The sequence below is a fragment of the Triticum dicoccoides genome, chromosome 6B, assembly GCF_002162155.2.
Source record: "Triticum dicoccoides isolate Atlit2015 ecotype Zavitan chromosome 6B, WEW_v2.0, whole genome shotgun sequence".
Taxonomy (NCBI): Eukaryota; Viridiplantae; Streptophyta; class Magnoliopsida; order Poales; family Poaceae; genus Triticum; species Triticum dicoccoides.
The window spans coordinates 273,467,275-273,477,043 of record NC_041391.1 but is presented as its reverse complement, the minus strand read 5'-3'; the positions used below and the strand labels follow the sequence as shown (position 1 = coordinate 273,477,043).

Sequence of the window (9,769 nt, the reverse complement as noted above, 5' to 3'; positions counted from 1 at the left end):
ATTACAGACCGTTTGGATGCAGAGTGGCTCTTGATCTTCTAGTGGTCGAGTGAGTCTTCATGGTCGAGTGTCTTCGAGTCCGTCGAGTGGAATCTCTCTTGGTCGACTCGAAGGCAGTTTCTTCTAAAGATGTCCTTGGGTAGGGTACCTTAGACAAGTACATGACCCTACCCTAGGTACATGACTTCATCAGCGGGTGGGAGTTGTTTCGGGGCGGCGAGGCGGCGCTGGGGTGCAGGTTGAAGATGAACTGCAGGCCCTCCCTAAACTACATGTCAAGTGCCTCTCTGCTACCATTACGTTCAGTTTCGACAGTAGCCAGATTCCACAGTAAATTTCAGTTTCGACACTTAAATTCAGAGTCAACAGTTTTTACCTCATCTGTTGTAGTCAGGTGGTTTTTGGTGATGTAAATTTTACATCTATTTTACATCATCTATTGGAGATGCTATTAGAATCCCACTTGAGATTGACGATGTCTGTCTTGTGCTGCTTCAACCTTGATGTCTTACGGCTCACCGAAGCTGCTCCAACAACAGAATGATCCATCACAACAAAGTAGTGCCCTGGACGCCGTCTACAGATTCCTCAGATCTTCCTCCACACCTCCGATAACCACCTCTGCCTCAACTGCTTCAACGACCAACCCGATGATGTTGAGGTCGACACGGCTACGGCAAAGAGGTTGTACACTTGTTGCATCACTTATTAACATACATTCATGTCGATCCATTAGGGCTATTTTGATTCAACGGAAAAACATAGCAATAGGAAATTTTTCAATGGTACTCTACTATTCAATTATTCATGCATTTTGTTGAAAGGAATGAAGCAAAAAATCCACCTGGACCTACTTTTCAAAATCCTATGCATGAAAACAAGACCAAGTGCATTAGTGCCAGAATAACATTCTAACTGTACACGCTTTCATATGGTGTTTTGGCCATGTTTCTTTGCATTCCTCTGCTCTTCCAATTCCTGTAAACCAAACACCCAAGTTGACAGAAATCCTGTGTTTACAAATGCTCTGTTTACCATGTGCATTCCTATCCTACTCCGGTGTTTTTCCTATCCCTGTGTTTCAAGAATCATGCAAGCCAAATAAGCCCTTACAGAATTACTTCAGTTACAAGTACGTGTCGAAGGGAACTTTGTGTGGTTTGTCCTGCTCCTGCCGCGATGTCGTCACCTCACCTGAGCTGCTCCATCGACAGAAGCATCCACCAAACCAGACATCACGACTCCAGACCGTCTTTCGCCGCCTCGGATCTCCTTCCCTGTCGTCGGCACCCACCACAACGGCATCACCATCATCGACTCAGCAGATGAACCTAAGGAGTACACGGGTCCACAAGAGAGGTCGCACTCTTTTGTTTCTACTTATGTTATACATTGCTTAAAATTACCTGCTACTTTATCGTCCTGTTCACCTCTTGGACTCCAAGTTAGGTCCAAACTAATGTTCAAACTTGAGTTCTAAATTAGTTGTGAGGCACATATCGAGGCAACAATGAATAGTATGTCTGTCTAATATCTGGTTCACCTAGGGTATGCCTATGTTGTTCATCTTGGGTGGGAAACAAATAATAAAGCAATCATCATCTGTCTTTTTATTAATTTAAAGCAATCATCAGCCTGCTATCATTATTTTTGGATCCATCCACTAGTTGTTACCATCACTCTAAATTTCTGCATGCTCTTCTTACATAATCTCACCATATTTTTTTTCGTATACATGTCAGATATTATACACAGTCATGCTGAACATGTAGAGAAAAAGAGAAAAGTTTTGTGCGGCAATACAATGTCATGCAGACATCGCTCCATGATGGGTTCAATGGCAAACCCTCCCCACCCCTCTCCAGATTGTAATCCAGAGGAAGATATCTGTTCTGAGGCGGATTCAGACACCGCTGACCACTCTTATTTACCCCCAAGGTGTTTGCTCTACCTTGACACGATGATGTTAGTCATATCATGCATATGTTGCCTTGCAGTGCCTACTTTTGACATCATATATGACATCTGCTTAGTTTAGACATGTTCTCTAATGCCACCTGTTTAGGTTCTATATCATATATGGGAATTATGCAGTCTCGTGTCTTTTAGCCAGCCATAATATATGTGAAATTTGCAATGCCATCCTGTTTAACCAGGCATCATATATTTGAATGATATCTTGCTTATCCTTTTCTTTATTACATTTTCATTTGTCGATAATATTTGTACATTAAAGTACTCTTCTTGTGAATCAGCCATTTGGGTGGGAGATGGAAAAATCTGGAGTGAAAACAAGACCTTCAGAGCAGACAGTGCTACCTGTCGAAGCAGATCTCTTGTTGGGTCCCGATAGCTCCTCAGAGATGGATTCAGAGATAGATGACCAGTCCTATCCCCCCACCAAGGTGTATGCTCAAACTTGGCACAGTTATACTGCTCATATCATGCATATGGTGTCTTGCATTGCATAGTTTAGACATCATATACACAATATTCAACACCATGTTCTTAGTTCAGACATCATATCAAATGCCCTCTGTTTAGCATATAAATCACATATGTTAATTAAATGATGCGATCCTGATTACTTATATACCATGTAGGTGAATGCTTTCATGTGATCCTGTTTAGTTATTCATCATATCTTTGAATTATGTTATATTATGCTATCCAGTTTAGATGGACATCAAATATGTGAAATTATGTCATGCTATCCGTTTTAGTTAAACAATATACATGTCAACTATTTCATGCCTTTTTTTCATACTATTTATTGCATCCGTCTTTCATACAACTAGCAAAGTGGCCCGCTCGGTGCGCGGGCTAGAAATTTATAAAGTTGATTGATGTTAACAAATTAATTCATTTGTGTAAAAAAAAAGGAATTTAATGTGATTCCAATTTTAAATATAAAACTTATGTGAACATAGTTTTATCTTTATTATGTTTGCTTTTTTACTGACATATAAATATATGTGTTATCCCTTCATCATTTACATGTAAAGTATGCATGATGTACTAATTAATTTTTGTGATCAGTTCCGTTGTTCAAATCATATTTATATAAATTTTTGGCGTTTTTATCATGTCGCATTGTTTTAATTTTTTGTAAACGCAAATTTAATAGTTCTCATTGTTTCGTGTAGGAATGGGTAGTTTGCTAATGCTATGCAAGATTGTTAGGTATTTTTTATATATAGTGATTTTCGTACTGTAATTGATTTTATTTTAATTTGGTACATAAAATGTTAGAGTGTATTTGTATATTGTACATATCCGTGAAAATTGTGCTTTAGAATTTTCTTAGCAGCCGTAATCCTATTTCAGTAGAATAAAACTTATATTTTCCTTGAAAAAAAGACACGTCGGCATAGTTTGCTCTCAGCTTGTCCACTTCCTAGAAAAGATACATCGTCCATAGTATTTTCATTAGGAAAAAAAAAGAATTGTGCACGCTACTATTACATGTACAAACCGTCATTGGTTTCATGGGTCCCATCATGCTAATTCCTTTGCTTTCCCTATTAGGTAAGTCTTCTCGACTTATGAGTATAATTTTTTTGTGTAGTTGTTTTTGGAAAAGTTAGTACTCCTATATTTCTTGTGATGGGATATTATGGGATTTAGCTAAATAGCCTCACGCATATGGACATAGCGACCACACATCTTCTTTTCTGAGCAGCCTAAAAAATCCTCTTACCCGTTCACACTTCACACAGTAGCATGTTGCTCTTGCCCGATCCCCTTTTTCTCTTCCTTATTCTCTCCGCTCACTACAAAATTACTGCCGCCGGATTGCTCCCATCAACTCGCTCCTTGATTCGGTGCCTTGAGCTTGATTGTCCTCACCTGCAGGCTGCAGCCACCCCTTGCAGCTCGATTCGCTGGTGCGGCCAGTGGCTGGTGATTTAATGCATGTAGATGTGCTTCATAAGATTAAGTTAAATGACTTTTTCATTTTTTATGTACTGTCAAAATATTTTAGTTCAGCATCTTAGTCTTTACAACTGAAAAAAAGCATGTTAGTCTTTTATGGGGAACATGCAAATATAAAAGAAAAATCATAATCAGGTGTTAGGATGAACATTTAACATGCAAGGAAAAAATCAGGACAGTCTCAAACTTAAAGGAGGATTTTTATTTGTTTAATTCTGAATTATTTGGCTATTCGAAGCTTGGGAGCAAAAGGTATGCACTTGATATTGTGTTACAATACTTTTATGGAAGATAATATAGAGAAAGGTAAACATACACGTAGAAAGGTTCCACTACCAAAACAGCACCTGCATCATATTTTGCATACACCTAATAAGATGGAGAAAATGGAGAACTTCTTCTTATCAAGCCTAACTTTTTTATCTGCACTATGACTTGTAACAAAAAACTATCAGATTTTATAAAACATAAATTTGATTAGTTTTAATCTCATGTTGTGATAGTCACCTTCTTCGAATCTGTCCCTTGCCATTCTGAATGTTTTTGCAAGTATATTATCTCTATCCAGCATATTTTAAGTTCCTCGACGATGTGAGCATCTATTGACTCCATTTTATCTTCAGACATCGACACCTTAATCATGTTTCTTACCTCATTTTCAGTGTCATAGATGTACAACTGTGCCCAGCGTGGTCTGTCTTTACCTTCAGGTAGTAGAGTGCCTATTCTGTGGTAATTTTGCCCGTTCATTCTAAAACATAGGACCTACTGCTATTGTTTTTTTTTCCTATTTTCCCTCCCATTGTCGTGAAAGCGAACATGGAGTTGTACAATCTGATATTTTGTGTGTATTTTTTTGACCTGTTTCTATTGTCTTTCCTTAGCAATTCTGCAAGGTAAGTCGGTAGCTCTCTGAATGGTGGCAAACCAACCTTTCCCTGTTGGCATCATAGTCCGAAAGATGGCATGCTTTTCACTCTACCTGAAGTTCTTTCTTCGTACCAGAAAATTGCGCCACATCGGTCACACTTGGAGCTTGGTTTTCCTATTAGTCCTTTCCGATATCCTGTCCAAGTTTCCGATTTAGCATCAATTTAATATTAGCATTGTCTTGTATTTCTAATACTTCAGAAAAATCAATAGAACTTATGTATCTGGTGTTTATTTCTTTCTGCTTGATATTGATGTAGCACAATTTTTCTTACTTTTATTCATGTACATGTACATAACAGAAATATGGGGTTCACGAATGTCCAAACTTTAGATGTTGATTCTATTTTCTTGTTGCTTACCTCATAGTCTCACCAGTCTGACCGATTAGTGCCCTTTTTTGTCGATTGTTCTGCAACCCTTGTGCTTTCTATTTTTATTTTCCTATGTAGTCTTGTCTCTTTAGCTTTATCCATTTTGTTAATTGCCCTTCGTAAACATAAATACCAATTAGTAGAACTAAGAGATGGAATTTCCTTCATAAGCAATTTATTACCCGTGGTCGCAGTCAATGTACATTTGAACATTTGTATAGGACATTGTTCCTTGTGGCAATGGAACATTCTTTCCTCAATATTGGTTTAGACAGAGTGCATGTGTTTTATAATTATTTTTTGAAAGCATACTTCATAGTTACAGGCATAACCAAATGTAACATGTTTCTGTGATTTAATAGAGCAATTTAAATTAGCCCCGCTTGAAGATATGGAAATGCATGTGCCACCGGAGTTTATAACCTCTTGTTCATGGTAAAATTTGTGAGATATAATTATACTACATCAAATCGTGGAGTTAATGAAGGAATATTTTATGTTTAGAAAGATTTGGGCACATAGATAGCATAGTTGATGTGCAAAGCATAAGCAAGGTACATAATGTTTGCTTCATGTATACTATACTATCAGTTGTGTGTCATTACTGGTAAAGTTTAGAATCACATGGATGATAATACACATAAGGGTAAAACTTTGTGAGGATTTTATTACTTCACGTAGATTAAAGGTTGTTCTTTTGGTGTAGTTATGTAGTGTAGGACATCCCCATGTATGATCAAAGACTCTATTTTTCTTGTCTTGCGGTTTCATTCTCCTTTCCAATCTTGCCATTTTTTGGCTCATTGTATGGATTTGCTTCAAGAAGATAACAATTTAAAATATTGTTTTCTGGTGCAAGCTAAAATCAATTAGGAACCTCTTGTGGCTAATTGGAAGTACTGCCTTTTTAGTAGTAACATTCTTGTGATACCAAAATAAGATTCACGATTAATAATAGATCACCTTGTTACCACCGGCAGAGCTTCAGCAAGGCTGAAAGGGCCATGTCCCGCCCTTGGCTGAAGCAAATAAAGTTTTATATGAAGTCTAGCCCACAACAATATAGATTTTTTACTTTGTTACTACTCTTTATACTATCCGGCCCGCCCAATATTTTTTTGGTAGCTCCACCACTGCTTGTTACATTGCTTATTTGTTTTTTTTAACCACATTGGATGGTTTCTCAAATTCCTTGCTGTGTGGCCCACCTTTTATTTTGATTGTTTATTCCTGCACAATAGAGAATCCAAATATAAAGTTAAAGAGGATGATATTATAATATTATTAGAGACAATGACAGACCTGCTACAAAGATCAGTGTCGGTGCGCCCACTGGTCTTTGGAGAGGAGATTATCTTGCTCTGCCACTTGAGACCTGGGACCGGCCGGCCCTGCTCGTGCCAACTACTGATTACAGATTAATGGTCAAGTTTATGAAGATTCATTATTTTTATTACTTTTCACCTTATAAATATTCGTTTTTGATGTAGAAGTAAAGCAGATCAACTTTGTGCTGAAATCTTTAATGATAAAGATGATCTTAAGTTCCAATCATCACGTGAAGTCACAAATATTGAGTATCTTTTAGTAGCAGCCGGCCGAAGCCATCTGTACCTGATTAATCAGGTTCTTATTTTTAGACAGAATTATTGAGGTATTCAAGCAAAATATTTTGTGAACCATTATCTGATCTATAAACTCCAAGTGGATACTATACTGTAGTGCCCTTTACTTAATAGAGTTCATACCTATGAAAGCCGTTCCAAACCCCAAATTATAGTAGAAGAGCATGCTATAATTCTCATCTTATTTCTTTTCAAAGATATCATGCAGACTTGTTGTGCAAACATAAGATATGAATGTACAATCAGAAGTATGACACTCGGATAAATTAACAGTCTTATTTTTTCATATACGGGATTGGGCATTGCTGTAGATCAAATTTTTGAATATAGTGTCTGAACTTTGGCACACAATTGATTCACATATTGTCTATTTCAGAGATATCATGCAGATTCGCTTCTGCAATCCTAATATATGAACGGACACTCTGAAATTCGACATACACAAATCCACACATTGATTTAGAAGTCTTATGTAGTTTTTTCACTGTTGGGTAGGTGAACATACATCATCGTTTGACATTATTGCCAAATTTCATTGTCCCTTTTCCTGTTTTTCTGCTCATGCATTAGACCAGGTACAATGCATTTGACACTGGTGTAGTCGCTATTTTGTGCTACAAGCCATTTGTTCTGTATATGTTGTTACCGCTAGGCAAAACTCTCGCTTAGTATTGGAGACTGGTGCTATCAAACACTTGATTAGTTCTTTACAGATATCATATTTCTAACGACAAATCCTAGGTTCAGAGTAAATAAATTGTCCTTTTCAATCCATCAGATATGGAATCAATAACAAAAATTTGTTGTCCCCAGGATGCGTACCTTCTCTGCCATGAACATGGCTCTGTTCCGGATTTGTTGGAGATGGGGCTGCTCGATTTAACATCTCCGTTGGCTGCTGGGAGTGGGGAATCCTGAATCCGACGTCGAGGACTCAGATTCAACATCCAAATTAGGGGATCTGGTGCATCTTTCATACGGAGACCCGCAGCTTTCTTCATGGCTCTCGATCAGCGTCTCTGCAACCGGAGCTATTCTGAAGTTACGGTGGGAGGATCCACCTGATAGATACTCGCATCCCGTCGAGAGCTCCAATTGTTGTTCTTCATGTGGCCAACAGAAGATTGTTTTTTGGGGAGAAACGGGGCAATGATTTGTTGGATCGGAAAGGGCTTGGATGAATCATGGAAGATTACAGATGTAGATTAGGGAAGGCATGGAGCGAGAGATTGTTTGAAGATTTTGGTGCGCAGGGTATGTGTCCACCTATTCTTTTTTGTAGACATCAAGGGTCCACCTATTCATTTTATTATTAGACTTAAAAAAACCTATTCTTTTTATTGTGGGACGGCTGTGACTTTTTTTAATCATGAGATGCTTGAACAGAATTGAGAGATTATTTGGGTGATTTTGGTGCATACGGGTCCACGTGGTTTATGAGGATCAAACGGTTCTAGTTTATTGAATGGAATTGGTCCCATCGAATTAAAGGCCAGATATCTCTAATTATTGTGGAATTTTCTAGGCTAATTATGTTTTTTCTGATGAACCCATCAAACACTTTTTATATATAAATAGATTACACCCCATATTGTGGCCACGGTTAAAAAGTATACGAAATTTTTACATATTTCGGTTCGGTCAACTGTTTTTAATCCAAAAATATCGATTCACATTCAAACTATTTTGAAATTAATTTATATAAATATTAAATCCAAATAATTGTCCATGCAAAAAAATCAATGGAATTTAAAATCTTGTAATGAAAAAAATTGAAACTAATTCCCGGTTTGATGTGTTTTAAAAATGTACATCCCATTTCTGGGCAAACCAAATGAACTCTCTTCGTCTTGAAAGATTTGCAGCCCAGCAGGGCCGATAAAGCAAGTAGGCCTTGTTTGGGTATTTCTTTAAAAAATAGAACTGAGCTAGCCATTTTTAGTAAGAAAAAAACACAACTAGACTCATGATGTGGTAAACATAAATAAAACCCTGGCTAGACGGGCCACAGCCCCCGCACAGCCCCGTTGTTACCCTGATCCGTCGCTAAAACTAGTATAAATAACAAATGTTTGTTCCTCAAAAAAAAACTGCGCGACCTGCTGGGTCCCTGGTGTCAGCCGCTCCTAGTGTAATTCTCTCGTTTATTGACTATGTTGACAATGGCGTGAGCCCCATATGTCCAACCATTAGGAGGAACCATATTTTTGGGCTTGTAATATAGAGGCACTTGCTTGCGTACTGCCATGACGCTGGTGGGTCCCTACTGTCATCCTCTCCACGTACAGCCATCTCCTTGTTCCTCTCGGTTGTTGACGACGTTGACAACGCAAGAGGGCGGCACACCACGCACGGCGAGCGAACCAAGGCCGCAAGGCGGAGGACGACAGCGAGGCCTCGGACGGAACAAATAGGAGCTGTGGAAGATGCGTCGGTCCAGTCGCAGGCGGAGGGGAGCACGAGGGTTGACTGGTTTGGTGCGGGTGCGTGTTGGGGCTGACGTCACCGGAGAATAACAAGACGTGTGGGGGAATAAAGGGAGGGACTGGCCAACGTTGGAGGGTACGTACGGTAGGACGGCGGAGGCGCAGCCAGCCATGGAGGCGGGAGCAGGCGGAGCTGACGGGGTGGTTTGGTTTGGGCGGCTGGAGGAATAAGAAGACAAGAGAAAGAAGATACACGACAGATGTTGGATGTCAATCCAACGGCTGGTAGGCAAAATCGTTTGTTGACTGGCTAGTAAGTCGACACCACCTTGGATAGGCTATTTCCTCGCGGGTCCCAAATGTCAGAATCCAAATTGTCATGGTCATGCAGCCTTTCCTATGAAAATTTACATTCCATTTGATGTGCTAGTTCGAAATAAGTTTGTGGGTGCTGGTGGGGGCTAATCACTTGGCTTCT

At 39.0% G+C, this 9,769-nt stretch overlaps 1 long non-coding RNA gene across 2 annotated transcripts; it reads right to left on the bottom strand.

Annotated features, from left to right (window-relative positions):
* Nucleotides 1-2,530: 2,530 nt before the first annotated feature.
* Nucleotides 2,531-8,155, bottom strand: LOC119324549. 2 transcript variants are annotated; one of them, XR_005157021.1, is made up of 4 exons: nt 7,688-8,155; nt 6,543-6,644; nt 6,204-6,470; nt 2,531-5,002 (listed from the first exon to the last, which is right to left on the bottom strand). It is a non-coding gene; the product is annotated as an uncharacterized LOC119324549 (long non-coding RNA). The 2 variants fall into 2 exon arrangements; XR_005157020.1 differs by lacking the exon at nt 6,543-6,644.
* Nucleotides 8,156-9,769: the final 1,614 nt, after the last annotated feature.